Source organism: Armigeres subalbatus, chromosome 1 (genome assembly GCF_024139115.2).
Source record: "Armigeres subalbatus isolate Guangzhou_Male chromosome 1, GZ_Asu_2, whole genome shotgun sequence".
NCBI classification, from domain to species: domain Eukaryota; kingdom Metazoa; phylum Arthropoda; class Insecta; order Diptera; family Culicidae; genus Armigeres; species Armigeres subalbatus.
The window spans coordinates 268,055,376-268,064,687 of record NC_085139.1 but is presented as its reverse complement, the minus strand read 5'-3'; positions in this window follow the sequence as shown (position 1 = coordinate 268,064,687).

Genomic DNA, 9,312 nt, shown 5'->3' with positions numbered 1-9,312 from the left:
GATTGTTATGATTTTCTCAGCAAAGTTAGACAACTAAATGATAGTTCTTAAGAAAATGTGCACAGTAAATAAAATTTTTTTTACCTTTAAAAATATCATTTTTGTCACAAAAACTCAAATATCTCAAAACCCTATCTTTTTACCAACGTAATTTTTTAGGGAAAACGGTCCATTATATTAGCTATCTACCATAAAAATTTGATGATGGTAAACTAATAAACAAAAAAGTTATGACATTTCAAACATTTCACAATTTTCACATCAAAAAATAATTTTTCCGTGTAAGTTATTTCGAGAATTGCAGTTTGATGCAGATTTTATTGTTAAGGGCTTTGCGTGATTTAAACAAGTTGTTTTCATGATATTTTGATTTAATTATTCATAGCATCTATAAGAAACTTAGACACGATCCAGTGTTGTGATCAAAAGTATTGATAATGTCATAATTTTCATTGTACGAGACTGGCGAAAAATTTCTTTTAATAGTTTTGAAACCTGTTGATAATAAGAAACATATCAGAAATGTTATTTTTGAGACAAAAGCTGCAAAATCAAAGATTTATATACACGTTAGGGTGGCTCAAATTAGTATGGGAAAAACTTTGTTCAAATTTTTTGATGGGCCGCCCTAATACACGTATACGTCTATAGTTTACCTGCAAAAAATATACCTCTTAGAGAATAGACTTTATGATCGGGAGGAAACGGGTATCTTCAACAACAACAAATGCATGATAGGTACATACCATGACAATGCTCACGAAAAAGCAAAAAAATTACTACCACTAAGGTTGTTAAAGATCTTATAGTAATTTTTTTCTTCAGTCAAGCAAATGACACCAAACTAGTCAGTAAAAACTTAAAAGTGATTTTGTTTATTGGAATATAACGAACAACATGAATAGCCGCTTTCTCAACTGTTGTAGGACGTTTGATGGAAAAAAGTGTTCAAAAGAGTTACGAAATCTCACCGAAAGCACCATAGATAAACTGAAAGCGACTGGTTATGCTCCAATGTCCACATTGAATACAAATTTACGCATTTGCACGTCCTGTCGTCTAAACGTTGACAAAAGAGCAATCTGTATATCATCGGTTGAGCAGAGCGCAGGAAGTTTGAAAACGACAACAACTGAGGAATTGCCAGAAGTATCAAGTGCTGAGAGCCTTGCCATCGTACCATCAGCGAAATCTGTTTCAACAAATCAAACGGAAGAAGAGTGTATCCAAAAGGTCAACATCGAACGCTTTAACGAGGGCATAGCTGGGATAACAGTAACTCCGATTAAATGGAGCAAGATGGACTACGTTTATTACCCGAAGAAAAAATACCGTGAAATAAACGAAGCTGTACGAAGAAACCTCTTCAAATTAGGACCTGATGATGTGGAAAATACAGACTACGATGAGGTAATTATAAATATGAAGGAAAGGTTCTCGAATGCAGCCACGACAAGGAAAGAAAAATTATTGATTTTGTCGATGCTGCCAAGTTCGTGGTCTATTCAGGATGCTATTGATGAGTTCAAAATCAATAGAAATACAGTAAAAGAGGCAAAACAAAACAAGAATAACTGTCTTTCAACCAAAAATACTAGGTCTAGTACTGCATTAACAGTTGAGACAAAAGAAACATTAGTTCAATATTCTGAAGATGCTGAAGTAAGTCGAGCTATGCCTGGTCAAAAAGATTATTTATCAGTAAAAAAGATGGAAAGAAATTAGTACTCGTTTTATGATTTCTCAGTCTAAAACCCCGGTGGCTCGTTATAGAAAATCACATCGTGAAAGCTGGGCTGATAATGGCGTTTGGTGGTCTTCCTATGGAGGAAGTCAGAATTGACGCGATAAATAAGTTTGATAATAATTATTATTCCTTCATGTGAGTTGCGTCGGACTTTGGACACATAAGAATCTGCAAAAACGAACCGAAGAAAAAAAACACCCCCAAGGTTTTGAGAGAAAACGCGCGTGTAAGCTAGCAGAAACGAACTGCACCAGCTGTTGCAGCCCTGTAAATTGCATTAATTTGACTTCTATGCTGGCTTGAGGTCTCCAGTAAGCCTTGCGAACAAAGGTTCAGAAACCGGAAATGGCGAGTTCGATTCTCGATCCAATCTAGGATATTTTAGGGTGGGAAACATTCTTGACACCCCGAGCATAGTGTATCCATTGTATTTGTCACACAAGATACATATTGAATACTCATGCAATATCGGGCACATAAAGCTTTCAATTAATAACTAAAACAATACTAATAGATTACTTTGGAAAGCAGGCCAAGTTCCAGTTGGAATATAGTGCTATGGAAGAAGAAGCTTGCGATACACTTACGAGATTGACTGATTCACCGAAACCTAAACTACTAAATATTATTATTATTGCTAAATAGTTAGCAAATTTTCAATACAATATATTATCATACCTAAATATTGTAACACATAATACCTAAATATTGTAACGTAAAAAACCGCGTAAATCCCAAAATGTGTCTAAATGAGCCATGGAAATCCCGAAATTCTAGTGAAAACAAAATCGCATAAAAAGCGAATCGTGTACAAAAACCGCGTAAAAATGAAGCGTTGACTCTTTCTTGATCGAATGGTCCAAGAAAATTGTAAATCCATCGAGAAACGGCTGAGATATTAACGATCAAAGTCTATCATATTTTCGTGACGTTTTTTGATTTTTCGAAATCGTAAAGTGTACCCCAATATAGAAAAGACAGACGTAGTTCTACGTCAAAATACGAAAAATACATTACAAAATGGTGAATTTTTAGTCATTTGTGATTTTTCTGAAAATTACAGCTTTGTATTAAAAGATGAAGTGCAGTCCCATCACTGGAACGTACAACAAGCTACAATTCATCCATTCGTTATTTATTTTAATGGAAGTACGCAAATTGAACACTTAAGTTTTATTATAATTTCCGAAGATTTAAGACACGATTCAGTATCCGTAAACTTGTTCATTGAAAAAATGATTAACTTTTTACGCGTTGATAAGCATAAAGAAGTCAAAAGATATATTTCATGTCTGATGGAGCAGCGTCGCAGTACAAAAATCGTAAGAATTTTTCGAGCCTATGTCAATTTAAATCAATGTACGGAATTGATGCAGAATGGCATTTTTGCTACATCACATGGCAAAGGTCCTTGTGATGCTATTGGAGGAACAATAAAGCGCATGGCCACAAGAGCAAATTTAGCCAGAGAAGGTGGGCATCAAATTAAAACTGCGAAAAGAACTTTTGATTGGGCAAATCGTAGAAAAGAAAAAGATTTAACCAAATTATCATTTTGTTTTACTACTACTGAAGAGTACGAAATAAAGGCTTCAGAGCTCAGCGAGCAATTTAATAACGCGAAAACGATCCAAGGAACCCAAAAATTTCACTGTTTCATTCCATTGTCGGAAAATAAAATTAAAGCAAAACTATACTCAAACTGTGCTGATAATAATTCAAAAGTGTTCGATATTTTAAAAAATTTGAATAAAAATAAATATAGTATTAATAAACTGTTTTCATGATATTATAACCCATACCAAAATTCAAACCCAAAACTCTTAGAGTTTCTATAACAACATTGTGTAACTGCCACATTTAATTTAATACTTAGGATAATATTAATTCATTTTTATTTATTTATACATATAATATTTATACATATAATATACATAATATCGATGATTACATAAATATGGAATATCATACAAACAACTTGTTTAACTCACGCAAGGCCCTTAACAATAAAATCAGCATCAAACTGCGATTCTTGAAAAAAAAATACACGGAAATTTTTTTTGTTTACTATATGTGAAAATTGTGAAATGTTTGAAATGTCATAACTTTTTGTTTATTAGTTTACCATCACCAAATTTTTATGGTAGATAGCTAATATAATGGACCGTTTTCCTAAAAAATTACGTTCGAAAAAAGATAGGGTTTTGAGATATTTGAGTTTTTGTGACAAAAATGATATTTTTAAAGGCAAAAAATTTTTTTTATTGTGCACATTTTCTTAAGAATCACCATTTAGTTGTCTAACTTTGCTGAAAAAATCATAACAATCGAACATTCCGTTTTTTGCTGTGCAGCTTTTAAATATTTTTGAACCATTTTCACATACACCCTTTTGAAAAGTTAGTCGTGACTCAATATGAAGATTTGATATCGAAAAATGACGATTTAGATGAAATTGAAAAACTGTGCAAAGTTTCAACTCAATAGAAAATCATGAATTAAAAATTTTCTTAAATTTTGATGCTGTTGCTTGGAATCGCTCATTTAGAATGTTATGAGTATCAGATAGCAGGTCATGTGCCAGGACGTCCGTCAATTTATTCCTGGGATGTTTTGTAGTGTACTAGGAAAATGTTAAATCATGAAAATATGAAGGTATATAATACAGTAATATAATTATATAAAAGCAAGAAAATATGAAAATTTTATAAAATGAAAATGAGAAACATAAAAATATAATGTAAGATAAGAAATGTAATAAGAGAATAAAAATTGCTATATGAAAATATAAAAATATGAAAACATGAAATTGAAAAATGAAGATACAAAAATATGAGAATACGAAAATATTGAAAATTTTAAATATAAAAAGTGATAATAAAGAATAAAATTTTGAAAATATGACAATATGAAGATCTGAAAATAAGATAATATAAAAATATTAAAACACAAAAATATATAACATGGAAATATGAAAGTATAAAAACATATGAAACGGAAACATGAAAATATAGAAATATGTAAATATGCAAATTATATATGAAAATACAAAATATATGAAAAAATATATGAAATATATGAAAATAAAAAAGATTAAAATATGGAATTTGAAATTTAAAAATACAAAAGTATAAAAATATGATCATATACAAGAATAACAAATTTGAAGCATGAAAATATAAAAATATAAAAGCATCATAATGTGAGCATATAAAAGTATAAAAATAGGAAAAATATAAGAATATGGAACACATAAAAATAATATAATATGATAAAATTATAAAAATATGACTATATAAAAATACAAAATATAAAAGTTTAAAAATATTAAAACATTAAATATCAAATAAGAAAGTGTAATGTTAAATTCAAAGAAATTTGAAAATTTGGTATATAAAAACATAATAAAAAAAAATTATACACAAAAATAATATACATAAAAGTGTAAGATTAAGAAGGTATAAAATACGTAACTAATTATAAAAATATGGAAACTGAAAAAAATAAAATGTAAAAATATGAAAAATAAATAGAGTGAAATATGAAAAATAAGTATAATGAAATATGGAAAATAAATAAACTACTATAAATTATTTCGTGGACTGGAAACTAGTGATACTCATGTTTCTTTTGAAATCTCTGTCCAGATTGCTATCAGAAATCAAGGTGGGTGTAGTCCTTAATTTCAATCCATGACAAAAATGACAAAAGCATTTGAATAACTATTCCTGGCCACGCTTATCTGTACCGTCACTAGGGAGGAAGGAATATGTACCACGGAGTTGGATATTGGGAAGGTATTCGTTGGGTCAGGATGTGCTTGTAGCTTTCAATGTGACCATGGTAGAACTTACCCCGTAACACACCATGAAGAGGTATCTACCCAGCGTTACGCACGCACGCAAGCTTCCCATATTCTGGAGGAGGAATCTATGCTAGGATCGGCGGTCAGCTTGTTGGCTGTTGGCCAAAAGCGGGAATCGTAAGCTTAATGCTGCTGCTTGTGAATCAACCACAACAGTGTACAGTCGATTTCTTCCGGTATGACAGGTCCACTTTGCCCTTATTGTGCCTTTCGCCGACTATTTTCTGCGATATTATGACACCACGAACAAATGCGTAGGATGAGACTGAGATTGGAGTAGCGATCGATGGTGCGAACAACGGTTGTGGTCAATCTTCTACAGCTTCCGTTAGCCAAAGTGCACTATGCCACCACAGCGAGCTATCATGGAGAACATCCAGCGCAGTGTCACAGGAGTACAGATCGGTGGGGTTTTCTAGCTTGCAGTTCAAGACGATCGTCGAATCAGCTGAAAGATTAAACCTAGCTCTTAATATCGATGCTGCTGGAGAACTTCACGAGAAGATGCGCCAGCAGGTGTGTAGCTCACAGATCAAGTCTCGGTATAGATTGGTGGATTCCAAGCGAAGCGACCTTTGATTTTGCGGTGACGAGATGTACTGTGACGGAACCACAAGATGATGCGAGGCATCACAAAACCCGTTAATCTCCAGTTGGGCGTTCATTTTGACAACATGTTGAGGAATTTTCAGTTGACTGAGGAGATGTACATATGTTTTATTGGAGCTCTGGCCAAATCTTTGTGAATTCAGCTGGCACCTCGTTACTACTCGAGCTCTCAGCTTCCAGCACTATCTAAAACTTGCCGATGAACAGACGAATCAAACCCAGCGAATCAAACAGGATGGTTTTAGTTTCACGGAGGGCAACGGGAATGGTGTCTAAATATCTTGACATTTCGATGACCATTGACGAAGCCACATGCCAGCTGAGTTCATGATTCAAATCAGCTGCTCACACAAGATGATTTTCCGACGTAGAATTTGTTATGAATGACTGGTGAGGCCAGTGGGAAGCGAGATTCTTCATCAACGGTAAGATTCTGCAATGTACGATCTGCCAGAAACGAAGCGCTATTGACACCATACGTGAACGTGAGGAGCTGGAATATCGTGAGTGGCAAATCCCTGTCGCCATGCCAGAGTAGTGGTTGTAGTGGTTGATCGCTTGGATGCACAATAAATCTGCCGAAACATTTTCTCTATGTCGGCAGACACAATGAAACTCTAACTTACATCGGGATGTTTCTCTGAGCGGAGTTAACGTCGTGGATAATCAGATCTTCATTACTTTCATCTACTCCTTTCTGGTTTGAGTAGTATAATTATTACTGAGAAAAGCCAATTAAGTAATTTCGATAAAATCACGCATTGATCAGAACGATCCTAATTATAAAATACATTTCCGTTGTCACTAAACCTATGCATGGCTAAACATTTTCAATAAACAATTCCTGGGCAAGGAAACAATTGCAAAGTGGTGAAAACTATTAACGTTTAGTCAAAAAACATTGTTTGGTCTCTTCAATTACAAATATCATAAATATAAACACAAATATAAATAGAACAAGATACATAAAAACAGATGATCAATGTAGTGGTGGAAACTATTTTGTTGCTTATCATCCTTTTAAGTTCGAGAAGCTCCCCTTCGCTTGCAAAATTATACTCGCCAATAACTTCACAACTTTCTGAAGCTGATAGTCAACTTTGTACGTATCACATCGGCCAGTAACAGATAGCCGTACTGTCGCCATAAATCACCCAGCGTCTCCATCGAGGCACTATTTTTGGTGTGACAAGTTCCCTTCACTCTTCAGCCTCTCTAACCCTCGCTAACAGCCTGATTGATAGATGCGAACAGACCTCCGCGTATCGGGCCCTAAACCTTTTGTCGCACTTTATCCACGTCAAAACCGGCTACGAATCAAACTCCAACGGCACGCATCCTCCAGCCCATTCGGCCGTGTCGGCCAACCAGAACATAAATTCTTCGTATCGTTCCGTTCACTCCGCACCACAGTCGACGTCGTGTGTAACAGTTCAGCAGTCATCGGGGATTCGACCACTTCGCAATTTTCCATTCCCATTGTCGTCGTGGCACGCAATCCAAACAAACTCCCCCCGAAGCTACTCTGAGAACCGGGCTGCGATCTGGGCCCGTTTTCGTTAGACATTTTTGAGGAATGTGTGTTTATTCGCTCCGACCTTTGTGTCCACAACGGACAACTCACAGCAGAGCCCCGATGCCACAGGCACTGCCAGCTACACGCTTTTGATTTATGCAGCCTATCCTTCACCCCCTCGTTCCCACACCATTCGATTCGATTTCGAAAATAGACGCAGCAGCAGCCCGGCGAATTAGGCCGGCTGCCGTTTATTGAAAAACTTTTCGCGTTTCCATTTCCATCTGGGGTTGTTTGCCATTTCCGATCCGATGCCGGTGCCAAGAAGAACGATTCGCATTCTCACTGCACTGTGGGACGGTTACGTGGAACCTAGTGGTCAAGAACATACATGTTCCGAAATATTATTTCATCGTAACAGATCGTAAAGGTTTAAACGAAAAATTTAAAGCCGTTTAGATTTAGATGCCAAGTAAAACAATCCTAAATATACTACTGTTTTTCCAACTAACTGTGATTTATGTTTTCTTAAATTTTTTACCACTGTGCAGCGAGGCGACGACGATGAAGTAAATCGTCATCGTGACGCTTCTGCAATATTAACTACCATGCAGCGGCGAGCCCCGGTTCTTGGGAAATGGCTGTAATCAAAGACACACCACGCCGCTAGTTGGTAGGTATTTACTTGAACGTGGACTCGCAGCTGAAGCTTAAGCTGGAGCATTGACGATGAGATGCGCACGAAATTCAATTTCAAGCTGCCCCGAAATGAAGTACGTGCTTTTGGTGGGAATTCATAAATTAAAAAGTTGATTCTCGCCTTCGCACTCGCTGTTTCCGTACGGGGTTGGGTTCCGATTTCAATTGGAAAGGAAAACCGAGGAAATGGAACCGGCTTCCAGGGTTTTCCTTTCGGGTGATGGAATTTCTGCTGGAATAAGTTGGCTTCGAAGTGGCTGCTGATGTCTCATGCAGAGCAAAACGATCAACTTTCGTTTACAATTAATTGCATATTATTCGGCAACTCAGCCGTACGAAAACCATTTTTTGTTAAATATCTTGGCTGTGCATATGCACAGCATATGTTTTCGAAATGGATAAATTGATATGAAATTTGCGAAAAAGAATCCACGTGTCTTGGAGGACTCGAACCCTCAACCTCCTACTCTCTAGATAGGCGTGATAACTACACAACAATGCTTTAGCCAAGGTCACGTTTGCAAAAGCCATCAGAATTCCAGTACCAACCTCCGCCCAGACAGTTTCTGGGGCAAATTGAATATCCTTTCGGATGTGATTTGTCAATAAACAATGTGCACTCGCTTGGCTGTGGGTATACCCAATAGTAAAGCACATTGTTTATTAAACGAGAGGATCGCACTCCATCCAGAAACTGTCTGGGCAGGACGGTATAGAATGAGATTCAATCGCACTCTGCGGTGGAGGCTTGGCTAAAGCATTTGATGGCTTGATTCCGCAAACGTGACCTTACTCAGACGACTAATGTAGGGGTTGAACACGCCACTTGATTACAATTAGGAGGTTGCATATTATTCGAGTCCCTCCAAGACACGT